This window comes from Bactrocera oleae, chromosome 4, assembly GCF_042242935.1.
Source record: "Bactrocera oleae isolate idBacOlea1 chromosome 4, idBacOlea1, whole genome shotgun sequence".
Taxonomy (NCBI): Eukaryota; Metazoa; Arthropoda; class Insecta; order Diptera; family Tephritidae; genus Bactrocera; species Bactrocera oleae.
In genome coordinates this window covers 10,054,889-10,066,962 of record NC_091538.1, presented here as the reverse complement: position 1 = coordinate 10,066,962, position 12,074 = coordinate 10,054,889, and the positions used below count along the sequence as shown (strand labels likewise).

The 12,074-nt window shown below is 37.4% G+C and overlaps 1 protein-coding gene across 4 annotated transcripts in view; it reads right to left on the bottom strand.

The window, feature by feature from the left end:
- The window catches only part of RhoGEF2 (Rho guanine nucleotide exchange factor 2), a 230,186-nt gene that overhangs the window by 200,382 nt on the left and 17,730 nt on the right, over positions 1–12,074 (bottom strand). The gene's annotated exons all lie outside the window — the stretch shown is intronic.

Sequence of the window (12,074 nt, the reverse complement as noted above, 5' to 3'; positions counted from 1 at the left end):
GATATGTGAAATGTGTTACGAAGTTTTCAAAAAACTTGTTGGGGTCGACTCGGAAAACTGATTGCCGTTGTCATGATAAAAAATAAAAAAATATTATACTTATTCCTCGCAACTTTGGAATAAGTCATTTTCTTTACGAAACATAACAGTTTCTTTACAAACGGTGGATCGTAAATATGCACAGATGCCTCCAAACAGGTGATGAAATGGGTGTTTGAGATTAGAATGTTTGCAAGCTCCCCTAGTTTGTGCATAGAACCAGAACTATTACCGTCCGAAGCTTAAAGCTTTTAAAACTGCACACTATCACCACGCAGGTCCTGGGTTTGAGCTCAATTCCGATCAACAAATATTAAGCGGCACCGTTCTCACGACGATCGCACATACAGTGAGGTCTACGTAACCGGAACGAACACGGATTTTTAACCCGCTATGGACTATCAAACCACCATATTACTTGGGGAATGTGTTTTTTTTTTGGTAGCCGCTCCATGTGGGCTGATCTATATGTGTTTATAGTTTCTTTCAAACTCCATTAGATGATCGGATACAGCTTTAAACTCGTAAACTGTATTTATCGAATAACATCAATGTGCATACGACATACTCGTATAGAAAGTCAGGCTCGTCGAAGGAGCTAATAAAGTGGTAAGCGAAATCTAATACCCGGTAATGCATAGCCCGGTTGTTGTAACGGTAGAATTTCTCAAATAAAATTAAGGAATATTACCAAATTGACAGTCCTTGAGCGCCTACAAATTCGGGCCAACTCGGTTACACACACCAAACTAATGGAACGGTTTTAGTATTCGGTAACGTAGCAAAAAATCGTAAATTTCCGGCGGTAAAACCGAAAATATTTTTTTTTTATTTAAGTCGCATGATGTCTCGAAAAAAAATGTATAAAGTATTGCTTAAGTAAAGCATTGTTTTTCTTCTTTTTTCTTTTTCGCCGTTTCATTTTCACAACAGCGAAAGTAAAAATGTATAATTTCATTAGAAATTTTATGTTTACATTTCATATTGTTGTTATTTCCTATTTAGGGTAGTTGCGCTCATTAAAAGTGCCTGCATAATTTTTCACAATTATTTATATACACTTTTACATAACTGTATTGCACGTGTGAACCACACATTATGTGGCTTTGGAAATATTATTTAGCCAACAAGTACGAACGCCGATGCTTTGGGTGCCACACTTGTATTCATCTGGCAGTACGCCTAGCGTTTAAGTCATTATTCGCTCATGAATTCCGTTCAAGTATAATATATGTGAACCGTATATGTCTGTTACTGTTGTTGCATGTGTATGTGCGCATTTTATCATATTCAACGAATGCACATGCGAGTAGTTGCCATTTTCTTCCTCTTCCGTTAATTTCACTAATGTGGGAACTTTGCGGTTTCGCTACTCAACTGAATTGAGCTGCCAGCTTCATTGCTTGCCTCGCCTTGCCGCTTAATTAATCCAATTGATTATGAACGTTTTGATGGGCACAAGCTTTTCCGGATTTTGGCAGCAGAAATTAATTTTCAAAGCGAACACAAAAGTGCTTAAAAATAAAAGATATTTTGAAATCTTGTCTAGAGAACAGAGAGTAGATCAATTCGAATTTCAGAAGTTTGGGACGTCAGTTACATATTATATTTGGAACTTCAGAACATCTGCGGAATTAGTTTATGTTATAGCCGAAGATCTGCTAGACGAAATATCTACAAGCGAAGTAGGCCAATAAGAGACGGTAAATCTAACGCTTAAGCCACTTAACATTTGACTTTGGTGGAGGAAACAAAACTGAAATAAGAAAATAAAGCCCAATAAATGGATTGATTATCAAACTCAGCCTGACAAACTCACTTCCACTTGCCGAACTAGACGGCTTTCAGCGAAAATTCCACTGCAATCGATTAAGCAAAATTGGGAAAGTGCGCTAAAGTACGCTCGGATGGCAAAACAATTCCTAAACCAGCTCACAATAAACGATCGCTGAACAAATAAAATGACAGGCGAGAAAAGCCAATAAATTGAACATTGAACTGCTTTCGACCTTTTGACGAAATACCAAATTGCCGAACGCGAATAAGTTGAACATCGCAGGGATTTTAGGATGTTACAGACCTAACTTAGATTACCTAGTAACCTAAAGTTTACCTCAAATGCTCAAATCGGCCACTAACTGTATATTTAGACAAAATCCGCCTTTAGCGACACATCACAAAATGCATTTTATATGCACTTGAGTGTGTATGTGTGTAGGTAGGTATACTTCAACTAAATCACTTAACGGATTTACGAGTTGGCCGAGAAATGTTGCAACAATGCAAATGCAACCACAATAATCAACAAAACTTAAATGAGAACAATGACTATAAAAACAGAGGAAAAACTTAAACTTAAACGAGAAATAGCAACGCAACCACATTTATGTGACTATTTGCCGCCTACGCAAAAAATGCTGTATCTACATACAGTGGAGGGTATAAAATGATGATCTGTTCTTTTTTTTCAGCTTAAGCTTAGCCATCCAAGTGCTTAGGTGGTTCGTATTGGAGGAATGTAGAGACCACACTGTTATTAGTGATTGTGGGAAATTGCATTGCAATTTACTGACTTTGACTATGATTAATCTGATTTGTTGCAAGCAAATTAGCTATGTTGACTATATTCTTGTGATTATGAGATTATAAATTATAAATTTAGCAAAATGCTAACAATCTGTGCTCTTCAATCACTAGCTAAAACTCAAAATCTATCTCACAGAATGCAAAAAAACATTTTAATACCATTCTGGACAACCAGATCCCCACGTACCTGAAACTACCCGTATTTTAGCCAACCAAGTGTTGTAATTTCAACGATCTAACATTGTTTGGCGCGACAGGGCTTAGATTTAAAAAAAATATCAGTTTTTTTGTTTTTGTTTGTCTCAGGTAAAATGTGAGACACTGCAATATCTCTTGCAATACTTTCAAGGAGGTTAGCTTTAGGTTTAGATTAGGAAGTCGCTCCTAAGAAGGTTCACACTTGGACAGCTTAAACGCCGGTTCCGTTCTGGTACCTTAAAACTAGTATAAAGCTGGATCAAAAGAACCTTCCATGACGACAAAGCGCTTTGAGTCTATAACAGATTTGTGGAGACGGCTAATAACCGTTTAATAAGTCTTCTGGTGCGCAGAATATATGATTACCGAGATGTTTCAGTCTCAGTTTTCAAGTAGAGTTTTTTAAAAAAAAGTACAAAATGAAAACTACAATGTTTCACAAGTTCAGTTTCAGAACAACTTTCAATGTTTTTATCACGCCAAATTTAATCGCCACCACTGTAAGCGTGTCCAATGGAATTAGTGGAAACTTGCTGTAAAATCAAATTGCTTGCAGTTGACTGCCGCCGTTGTTTACTGACTTTGCTGCATTACAAGACTGCCGCACATTTTGTCTCCATTCTATATACAACGCTTATAAGCGGCTCGGCTTGATATGACGTGGTCGTTATGACCATATTTCAGTGGCTTTGTTATTAAAAATCATATAAATTTTTCAACAATTCATTTATTATTAACTCAGCCACATTTTTACCCCTAAAACGCATAGGCAGTCAGACGCAGCACAGAAAAAGCTACACAATAGAGGCCGAGCAGCGGTATGAGCGCTAAGAGTGCAGTAAAAGTAAAAGCTAAGAGCTGAGTGCTCACCATCGAGTTTTTCGTAGTACCATATAGAATATGGTAAGTGTGCACATTTTGGGGTTGTAGTTTGTGGCGGACGAGGTCATTTGTTGGAGTTCTTACCCTGCAGTCCGCCATCATGAACCCACAACTTTGTGGAACAACGATGGCGACGGCCACAACGACAACGGTAACGACTCCACAGACCCGCCAACTTCTACTGCCGGTTGCAATAAAGCACGCGTCACTATTAACGGATTTTATGCCACCTTAACACGTAAGTATGTATGTAAGCAAGAGAGTTTTATGGCTTTTAGACGACTGACTGACTTTGTGGCGGTTAAAACGCGTCAAACACAAAGCACCGCCAACATGGTCACCACTGCACAAGCATAAAAACAAAAACCACCACCAGATCAGTTAACATTCCAATCTATGGTGGGGAAGTTGAAATTTATTGCCGAAGGCTCATAATGAAATGCACGCGAATGCAATGGACGCGACAGCAACGTAGCGTTTGCGATTATGTTGGGGATACGAAAACAGTTATGGAACGGGTAAATTGCTTGGGCTATTGAAGTCGCTGTGGTCAGTTTGATGGAGTTATTCCCTAGGTTGGCTAGTAAGAAGTGGTAAGAGGCGCATATGTCTTGTAAGAGTTTGAGGGCACATTCCATATAACCAAAATATATATGGAAAAATACATGAATATAAGGGAGAAACTTCGTAGTCCAAACGCTGAGTTTTGAACTTTGTTGTAATTTATATCGCCAATATAGCCGAAGGAAACTGAAAAATTAAATCTATATAGTAACAATGAGTCTAAGGCAGGTTGGAGCAGGCTCAAGAGACACCTATGTCTATACATAGAACCAAACGGGCATAGTCTCATCTGCAATATGTCGATTCTGTGACATGAAGTCTGAAACTGCGGAGCATCTGCTTCTAGCGTACGTAGCAATCTGTAGAAGCAGTAACAAGGCCCTCAGTTTCACGTATGCTATTCGAGAACGCATCGACTCGTTAACATCTAGCACGATACTCAAATTTAGGAGTGTAAGGCCTTGTGAAAGAGAGCAGGACGACCACAGGTCACAGCGCATACCTCAATAACTTTTCATTCTAAGGCAGGTTGAACAGAAGATTAGTTAAGAACTGTATGTAAATATTGTAAAAAATTAAAGTAAAGAAATGGCGAAATCTCAAAAAGCACGAGCTAAATACAATAGTTTTACGAAATGCTCTCATTTCTCTCTTTGCAATTCGCAACATAATAACTCATAGAGAAAATGAATAGCGGGTCATGGGAGAACGGAAGTAATACATTTAACTGGGTTTCGATAACAATAAAAACAAACTGCTTGCAGACCAAACTACTCGTGCTCACTCACCACAAGTAACAACAATATTTATTGTACCTTACTCAGCTAAGCAAGTCAGAGAGAAAAAGAGACAGTAACTATATAGTGATGTCCAAGGTTCGCAGATGGTCTGACCAAGTTCAATCAGTTCGGCGTAGGTTGTAGATCGGTCTTTTTTTTTTTGTACAAACTTGAAATAAATAAAATTTTAGAGTTGAGCAGTATCCACCCATATTTTGTACAGTGAGTGTTGAGTAGCTCACCGCCTACATTTCACCACAATTTTGTGATAGCTGTAACCACGCCCAGATTACGCCATTACGCTCGGATTCATTACTTTTTGGCAATCACTCATTGCAGTATTAATAAAAATATAGTGAAAAAATGAACATAACGCACTCAATCGCTCAGAGGAACTTTCGAAAAGGTCACTCACTTTCACCAAGTGAAAAAAAAAATCAAAATTGCAGAGTTTATTTTTGATTTGTAATTCAAGTAGACACAGACACAGACTTTTCTCTCCCAGCACTTCCACAAATCAGTTCATAAATTCTTCATAAAAACGCTTTGAAAATTCAGCGTAAGTGTGAGCTAATCATCTCTAATTTGCATGTTCAAATTCATTTTCTCTACAATTTTTTTCTTCCAAGTTTTTAATTCACGTTGTGAAATATGAAACTTTAGACTCCGCAAATTGTTGAAAAGAAGAAAAGATGAATTGCAGAAAATGTGTGTGTTCAGTTTTTTAAGTAAAATGTGCACGTACTAAAATATGTAAATATATGTATGTATATCTGCTTTGGGACCTTGTTGGAAATGCTTTCTATAGATACTAAAAACAGATATGGTCTTTAAACAGAAGTTCACGAATAATATGAGATGAATTTCTTTATTCTTTTCATTGCTACGTAAAGAAAATAAACTGGAGTTATTTCTTGACGAGCTTATAGAGAGCTTGTACTAGTAAAAAGATATACATTATTTTGGCATTAAAGGAAGGTTTTATTTAGCATAGTTGAATGTTTCGATTTAGGTCAAACGTGAAACGTGAAAAAACTGAGACAGTCGATTTTCACAGCAAAATCATTCGCCATAGTCAGGAACAGGTAATAATCACTTGGTTCCAGGTTCGGACTATCAGGTGGATGCATAAGAACCTCTCAACTAAGCTCCCAGAGCTTCTGGCGTTTCACTATCGATTTTTGTGGACTGGCGTTGTCCTGATGGAACAAAATTGCTCTTTTATTCGTTAGAAGCTGGCCGCTTCTGGCATATTACTTCCTTCGAACGATCCAACTTTTGACCTTACAGGTCCGAATTAAGAGGTTAACCGTAGGGGAGCAACTCATAGTAGATGATTACCTGTCAAACATACCAAACAAATAGCAAAACCCTCCACGCGATTCGACTAAAACCGTTTTCAATTGACATTGTCCTAAGTGACCTACTTTTGAGCACCAGTAACATATTCACAGATGGAAATTCGGTCAGTGAGATTTTTTTGCTCTTGTGACTCCTGTACATCGAGCTTGTTTCTGCATCCAGCCGTATTTAAACGGTACTGAACGACTGCTTATGCCATGTTTAACGCTCCTTACATGACGGTCAGACTTAACAATTTCTATTATTTTATCGACATTTACGATATTTTGGTTTCCTGAGCGTACGATAATAGTCAATATTACAACTGGGAAATATGAGGGGAATATGGCGAATAATTTGTGCCGGTGATCCTCAATACTGATGAACGCATCAATTGTAGTAATGTTCGAAGTAGATGTAATGATAGAGCAAATTAGCAACGGTATTAGTACTCAACAGACCTCAAGTAATTCCTACTGGTCAACCGATTTAGCGCATGCAGAGATATGCAAGTGCATCTCACATAACTGTAAAAGCACAAATCGGTAGCAATGAATTTCACTTGCGCATTTGCTGGTACGCGTAGGCTGTGGAGCGCGGAGGCGCTGGTACCGCACCAATGGCCGGAGGTGGCGTTCCACGTTTCGGCGGTTTCTACGAGTTTTTGAACTTATGTAATCGGCCACAGTACGTGCCTACCTTCGTTTCTATATTTTTTGCTTTTTTCTGTTTTTTGTTGAGTTTTTCTTCTGACTCCGGCACACAGCTGCCGTCGCTGTTGTATGTATGTTATCGTTGCAATTTTTTAGTTGTAATTTTTCTAAAACGAATTTTCGCCATTGCATTTATTGCTGTTGCTGTTGTTTTAAAAAGCGTTCGCTTTTCATTTTGCACATGTTGCTATTGTTGTTGCGTTTTTTTTTTTTTTGATATTGTATTTAATATTTGCCAAGTTAATGAAGTGAACGTTATTATGCTTGCTGTTGTTGTTGTTGTGAGTACATTGCCATCGCACAATTGTGCGTCCAAATCAGCCATTTCAGCATTGTGGCCTCCTCATTTAACTACTTATTTCATATTTTATTTATTTTTTATTGTTGTTGTGTTTTATCTACAAGTAGCTGGCTTGTTTGCTGGGTTGGTTGACTTTTAGTCTGAAAAAAAGTGTTGTATATTTGCAAAGTAAGCTATTTGAAGTGCATCCATATACCATGTATACCATATATGTATATTAGGGTGGAGCGAAATTTTTGCTTAGCCTGAGGGTAAAATTTGTAGATTATAAAAATAGATTTTTTTTTCAGAAATTGCGAGTTAAAAGTTTTTTTGGTCAAACAAATTTTTGATAAGTGTTCTAAGAGCTGTGGAGCTTCCTCTTTTTGGCCAATTAAAAGTTATCATTATTGGAATTTTAAAAAAAGTCTTAAACGACAACATGCTTTCCTTAAGCGTTAAAATAAATTATTAATAATTTTTACGTAAATGTGAAGAGTTTAAACAAAAAAAATGTTTACTCGAAATTTACTTTAAAAAGAGTGGGCCGTAGATGTTAAAAAAAAAAATTTTCCCTCAGCCTAAGCAAACAAAAAAAATTTGTTTCACTCCACCCTAATCTATATATGTATATCAAGCCAAGTGGTCGTCTATGTATGCATACAAATATCTCAATTAAAGTTGTAAAGAGTTACACTCGTCTGACGCACTCATTAAAAATGTGTCTGTCTATATGGTATATAAGTATATCCATATCATATACAACCGTCAACTTTTCAAAATAACTTTTCTTCACATGGCTTTCTTTCACGCTTCTTAAATCCAAGATCATGTGTTATGTACGCATGTATAATTTGTTTCAGTTGAAGAGTGTTAACTTCATAGATTATTATTTTCGAACACCTCGTGAGAGTTTTAGGTTCGTACCACACAATTGGCTTGCGCGGTCCACTCTATAAAGACTGAACTATTATTGGGTTGTTCGACTAACATCGATCCCTGACTGCACCACAAAAAATCAATCCTAAATCTAAATTTAAAAGACATTGTATTGTATGTCGCATGAGCTCTATGTCATTCTCCGCCATCCTGCTGCAATCAAGTATCGTCCAATTGCTTTTAGAACAGCCGACATAGCAAACAAAATTTTATGACTCCGTATATCTCGCCCAAATGGAGATTCTCTCAAGAAATGCAAAGAAACATATCTTCATACTGTCACCGCAAAATTTCTAACTAACTCTCACTTTCCAAAAATGCATTGACTTCTTAACCATACTGTACAAAACGCTTTATTTATTTAGTCGCCTAGTTAAAAATGCGGAACTTTAAAATACATAAGTTTCGCAGCAAAATTGCATCCATCCTGAGATAAAGACTCAGTATTAAACCCAGTTACTATAACAAAACTGATTATCATTTGGCTTTAATTTTACTTTGAAAACGAATAATGTGAGTCGTTATGTAAAGATGGTGCATAAACGCTGGTTTATGCAGGGCTGTCCAGAAATATGTCTTGTATCGGCTAGTAAGAAAAACTATCACTGCCGTCTGGGAATATTATAAATCGACGAAGTTTAAGTTCTTAATAATAATTGCGACTATTGGGTTTGATAAAATCAAAATATAACTCTTGCGAGCGGTTTTCAAGCCTCAGCTAACACAAAAAGCTTGAAAGGTTTGTCTCCAAACTTTTCGACTTTTCGGATACCTTTGTTTCGCCAAGAAAGCAGTGCTGCGCTTGTCACATGTGCTAACACTAGTTTAAGTTGTGATTTCCCGCACGAGATGCTCGCCTTTAGGCCACTTATTCTAGTGGAAAGGCGATGTGAAAATCAGCAAGTAGAAAACCGTTTTGTAGAAAGCTGTCCTGTTCGAAGAGCATTACCCGCGATTTACTAAACGGCGCTGACTTAGAAACTCCCACAAATTCATACGCTTTAATTTTCACACTTGCTCTCTCATAGGATCACCGCTTAGGTAATGTAATGATTTCGAAAACAGAAATAGAAAGTGAGACCCAGCAGCAAAGTATACTCGTACTTCCATACGACTAAAAGCGATGCTGACAAAAAATGCTTCGCAATCCATTTTTTTTCTTTCAACTAAACAAAAACACGAGTACATGCCAATTAGTAGCACACACCTTAAAGTGTGAGCGTGAAAAATAAATGTGTAGAATAATTTTCACAAACAAAAAGTGCAGAACTGAAAAAATAATACGAATATTCATTCGTAAACAACGCGCCGGAAAACCTGAAACTGAAAGTGCCTTCGACACACACGCACACACCACACAAAACACAGCGAGATGTAGCCGACGAGGCACGAGTATACGATAAGTATGCAATGTTGGCATGCGTTATGGCTTACTCGTCTAGCACAGACGAAGTTGCTGCTGGTATTATTGTTGTTTGGCAAGTTATAACGGTTGTTGTCGTTTGAACCACATTTGTGAGCCACACCAGTGCAGCAAAGCCGCAAACTGCAACGACTAACATATACTCCATCGTAGTGTGTGTCAGCAGCAATGTGCGCCACAACAGCCGCAGCAACATTTGTGGCATATTAAGGTGGCAACGTGTATAACACTTGGATGTACAGCGACTTCGAAATGGCAAATCAAAATCTATATCTCTCATTAGTTTATAAACAATCGTTAATATCTTGTTCCCAGCAAAAATTTGCAGTGCTTATATTATATTTAATCTATTCACTAATCTAGCATATCCTCACTAGCGTTGCAGATTTATAAAACAGCTGTTTTTGACTACGCGATCGAATCTGTGTGATTTTTTTTCGCCACAACTCTATTATATCGGCTTCGGCAGCTTCACTCCACATTACACGTCTTTTATTTGATACTATTTTCCACCATTTTTTAGTTATTTAGTTGATATTGTTTTAAATTTTAAATTTTTATTTTATTTGTTTATCTAATTTTCTTCAATTTGTTTGTTTGTAGTGTCTAAATCAGCTGTGATTATCATGTCATAAATTTCCCTACCGACACATAGATGGCGCTAAATCAGAGTCGCACAGTCAGATTTTATGTAGTTTAGCTTCAAATCACCTCAGTAACGAGATTAACAACGGTCATTTTTGTATGGCTAAATCTTGCTAAAACCAGTAGATTAGTGCGGTCGAAGCAGGGCATAAAGTTTTCGAGCTGTTGCTCAGTTCAAATGAGTTTACGTAATGGGAAACTATTTGCGGATTAAGAACTGTCTCCGCAGCAATAGTTCTCAACCTTTCTGAGATAACTTTCAGCAATTCTTTTAATACAAATTAATATACTTATGCACTACTATTACGATATCGAAAGCTCAATTCGTTTGTGTGTTTTTGGTAATCACAAACATTAACATGAAAGACCTCATCTAAACATTCAGGTTCCAAAAAGTTTTTCTGCACACAAATCCGGTCATTTACGACGAGTACAAGTTTGTAACACCCATTTCTCATGGAATACGGCTTAGAGTACGACCCGCTGCTAGTTGCCAAAGTTGTATGGAGGAGGGTGAGGTGGAAACATCTCGGCACTTTCTCCTTCACTGTCCGGCTTTCGCTAGGCTGAAACTGAAACATCTTGGCAATCACACTTTCGGCGGACCTGAATACTTAGCCGAAATGGATATTGGCCGTCTTAACGAGTTTGATATAGGCACAAAGCGTTTTGTCGACTTGTACAGTCTTTTGATCTAGCTTATTGGAGTTTTTAGGTACCAAAACGGATCGGCGTTTTAAACTGTCCAAGTGAGATCCTACTTGGGATCGACCTCCTAGCCTAACCTAACAAACTGAACGATCGGAATCAAGTGCTTGTAAGGAAAAAAAGATTGTACTTACCAAACCAAAAAATAAAATGTAACGCAATTTAAATGCAGCATTCCGAGTCAAATTTGATCAGTTGTATAAAGCTTTTAAAAGAACAACTCCAAATTGCCTGAATTGTGGCGCATGCATATATAAAAAATCAAAAAACAAAGTACAAAAAAAACACTTAACAAGCATAATTACAGCGACAAAAATTAAAGCCACCGAAAAAAGCTAGAAACCGTAAACCACACAAAAACTGACCGCTGACAGCGTATGAAGTGGATGAGGAGAAACAAAGACACCTCATTGAAGCGATAAAAAATAAAAGCCATAGAAGTTACGTAGTGTCGGGCAAACAAATGAAAACGCAATATTGTTTTCCTTATTTTTTTTATTTTTTTGTTTTTCATACAGCCCACGCATAATTGTGGACTTTATGGTTTTGGCTGCATAACTAACGGTTAGAGCTTGGAGGTGAAAGCATCAAAAACGGCAGACAATGGAAAGTGTATGACCTTACAAAACACATACATGCCTTTATATAAACATATATGTAGGTCTAAGACATGAATAAAGACGACAAGAAACATTTAAAGCTATGAAGTCTCCTTAAAACAGCTTTCGCCAGATGAGATTTGGTGGAAGTGGCTAGACAAAGTTAGTATAACAATAGCAGCGACTCAGAAAGATTTGATATAACAAACGGTTTTATAAAATGAATGGAATTGTGAGTTACGGCTGAGTTCTACAATGACCACTTCACTTCAGCTGAAATGCCTAACGATGGATGCCGTCCGGAGACACGAAAACTCCGGACGGCAACTTCTCAACACCCCGGATTCAAGAGAATGAATGTTGGAATCTTGTTCGAGA